The sequence below is a fragment of the Salvelinus sp. IW2-2015 genome, linkage group LG18 (genome assembly GCF_002910315.2).
Source record: "Salvelinus sp. IW2-2015 linkage group LG18, ASM291031v2, whole genome shotgun sequence".
Classification (NCBI taxonomy): domain Eukaryota; kingdom Metazoa; phylum Chordata; class Actinopteri; order Salmoniformes; family Salmonidae; genus Salvelinus; species Salvelinus sp. IW2-2015.
In genome coordinates this window covers 12,745,468-12,749,403 of record NC_036858.1, presented here as the reverse complement: position 1 = coordinate 12,749,403, position 3,936 = coordinate 12,745,468, and positions in this window count along the sequence as shown.

Sequence of the window (3,936 nt, the reverse complement as noted above, 5' to 3'; positions counted from 1 at the left end):
ATTGGTGTATTGCCGCCACCTACTTACTGTACCGGGTATTGAAACAAGATAATACAAAAATAAATCATAACCACCCCACTCCTTCAGTCATATCCCTATACAGGCTCAGGTGCCCGTGATTACGAAGCATTMATCGACAGGATTCCTTGTAATGACTCAGCTGCAACGCTGGCGCAASTTTGGTTTTAGAAGTGGGGGGGGACATAATATATATATTTTAATGGGGTAGATCAGCTTTAATATTGCAGATAGATTGTGGCTTCCATCAGTGTAATTTTCGCATCATTTCCAATCCCCCATATATATATATTATTTTCACCTAACCCTACCATCACTCTCCTAACTGTAGTAAACTAATGGTCAACATCCTTCAGCTCCACTCAACCCCTCCCATCTATCTCTGAAATCAAATCAAATTSTATTTGTCACACGCGCCAAATACAACAGATGTAGACCGTACAGTGAAATGCTTAATTACAAGCCCTTAACCAACAAAGTTTAAAGAAAAAATATWAAAAAGTAACAAATAATTAAAGACCAGCAGTAAAATAACAATAGCAAGGCTACCGGTACCGGTACAGAGTCAATGTGCGGGGGCACCGGTTAGTCGAGGTAATATGTACACGTAGGTAGAGTTATTTAAGTGACTATGCATAGATAATAAACAGAGAGTAGCAGCAGAGTAAAATAAGGGGTGGGGGGGGTGAAATGCAAATAGTCTGGTTAGCCAGATTAGATGTTGAGGAGTCTTATGGCTTGGGGGGGGTAAAAGTTGTTTAGAAGCCTCTTGGACCTAAACGTGGTGCTCCGGTACCTCTTGCCTTGCGGTAGCAGAGAGAACAGTCTATGATTAGGGTGGCTGGAGTCTTTGACAATTTTTAGGGCCTTCCTCTGACACCGCCTGGTATAGAGGTCCAGGGTGGCAGGATGTTTGGCCCCAGTGATGTACTGGGCCGTACGCACTACTCTCTGTAGTGCCTTGCGGTCAGCGGCTGAGCAGTTGCCATACAAGGCAGTGATGCAACCAGTCAGGATGCTCTCGATGGTGCAGCTGTAGAACCTTTTGAGAATCTGAGGGCCCATGCCAAATCTTTTCAGTCTTCTGAGGAGAATAGGCTTTGTCGTGCCCTCTTCACGGCTGTCTTGGTGTCCATGGACCATGTTAGTTTGTTGGTGATGTGGACACCAAGGAACTTGAAGCTCTCAACCTGCTCCACTACAGCCCCGTCGATGAGAATGGGGACATGCTCGGTCCTCCTTTTCCTGTAGTCCACAATAATTTCCTTTGTCTTGATCACGTTGAGGGAGAGGTTGTTGCCCTGGCACCTCCCCCCATAGGCTGTTGTTGTCGGTGATCAGGCCTACCACTGTTGTGTCATCGGCAAACTTAATGATGGTGTTGGAGTCGTGTCTGGCCGTGCACTCATGAGTGAACGGAGAATACAGGAGGGGACTGAGCACGCACTCCTGAGAGGCCCCCGTGTTGAGGATCAGCGTGGCAGGTGTGTTGTTACCTACCTTTACCACCTGGGGACAGCCCTTCAGGAGTTCAGTAGCAAAATACATTTAAACTCAGTTTTTCACATTCTTGACATTTAATCTAGTAAAAATTCCTGGTCTTAGGTCAGTTAGGATCCACTTTATTTTTAAGAATGTGAAATGTCAGAATAATAGTAGAGAGAATATTTATTTCAGCTTTTATTTCTTTCATCACATTCCCAGTGAGTCAGAATATTACATACACTAATTAGTATTTGGTAGCATTGCCTTTAAATTGTTTAACTTGGGTCAAACGTTTCGGGTAGCCTTCCACAAGCTCTCCACAATAAGTTGGGTGAATTTTGGCCATTCCTCTTGACAGAGCTGGTGTAACCGAGTCAGGTTAGTAGGCCACCTTGCTCGCACGACGCTTTTTCAGTTCTGCCACACATTTTCTATAGGATTGAGGTCAGGGCTTTGTGATGGCCACTCCAATACCTTGGACTTAGTTGTCCTTAAGCCATTTTGCACAACTTTGGAAGTATGCTTGGGGTCATTGTCCATTGGAAGACCCATTGCGACCAAGCTTTAACTTCCTGACTGATGTCTTGAGATGTTGCTTCAATATATCCACATAATTTCCATCCTCATGAAGCCATCTATTTTGTGAAGTGCATCAGTCCCTCCTTCCAGCAAAGCACCCCACAACATGATGCTGCCACCCCCATGCTTCACGGTTGGGATGGGCTTTTTGCGCTTGCAGCATCCCCGCTTTTGTCGTCGGCACAACATATATGATGGTCACAATATGCCTCAAAAACGTCCTTCTATTTTAATGTATTCATCAGACCAAGAGGACATTTCATCCAAAAGTACGATCTTTGTCCCATGGGCCAGTATGGCATACCAGTAAGTCTGAGCTTTTTTGAAGTGGGGTTGGAGGAGTGGCTTTCTTCCTGTGCTGAGTGGACCTTTCAGCTTATGTGTCGATATAAAGACTTGTTTTACAGTAGGATATAGATGCTTTTTGTACCTGTTTCCTCAGCATCTTCACAAGGTCTTTGTGTTGTTCTGCGGATTGATTTGCACTTTTTCGCACCAAAGTAACGTTAATCTCTAAGAACCAGAACGCGGCCTTCCTTCCTGGAGCGGCTAATTGGGGAACGCGCCTATCACCTGCGTAGTGTCCCATGGTGATTTAATACTGCCGTACTATTTGGTTTGTACAAAGCATGAAGAGTGGTACCTTCATTTGCTGTTGGAAATTTGTCCAATGATGAACCAGACTTGTGGAGGTCTACAATTTTTATTTGATGACGTCTTGGCGTATTTCTTTTGATTTTCATGAAGTCAAGCGAAGAGGCACTGAGTTTGAATGTAGGCCTTGAAATACATCCACAGGTACACCTCAAATTGACTCAAATGTCAATTAGCCTATCAGAAGCTTCTAAAGCCATGACATAATTTTCTGGAATTTGCCAAGCTGTTTAAAGGCACAGTCWACTTAGTGAGTAAGACAGAAAGCCAGAGGGTCTGGGCGGGAGCGGGATGAAGAAATCGGTCCTGCGCAGACCTCTACCGTGCACCATGACAGGGAAGCCTGTAACTTTAGAGMCGTTTATTATTGTGTCAGTGTGAAAAGTAGGGAATTAGCTAGGGAAACTGACAGATCAATAAAGTTACATTGACATWCTGACTAATACAAATCACATTGCCCTGAAAAAACGTCAGAATATCAATCTTGAATCGTTTGGCCGATGGTTTCATCATTTGATTCAGGTCTAGTTTGATTGAGGCAAAAATAATAGCTAATGTAAGCCAACTTTTGGCCAGCTCTCTGTCTAACGCTAAGCTTGCCAAGTTAATTTACTTCTGAAACGTGTCAAAACAAAGGCTCCAAAACATTTCCAAACRAACTGATGTTAGATAGTAATAATAGCCACCTCATATCACTATCTGACAGATAGTGAAATTTAGCATACGCTCTTATTCAGAGTGACTTACAGTAGTGTGTGCATACATTCTCATACTTTTTTTGTATTAGTCCCCAATCAAATCCACACCCATAGCATTGCAAGCACCATGCTCTACCACAGGGGTTCTTAAACTTTTTCAGCCTGGGACCCAAATGAGAAATTCTGTGTTTTCCTGGGACCCAAGCTTAGGAAAATATGCAACTATACGTAAATATCGGTACATTTCATTTCCCTTATGCCTAAAAAAAAGCTAAATAGACAAAAACAAATMACAATGAAATACCCATAAATATATTTTCATGTTTATTTTTCCCCATTAACTTATGGCTGGGATCCCGTGAACGGGATCGATATGACAACAGCCAGTGAAAGTGCAGGGCGCCAAATTCAAAACAACAGAAATCTCCTAATTAAAATTCCTCAGACATACAAGTATTTTACACCATTTTAAAGATAAACTTGTTGTTAATCCCACCACAGT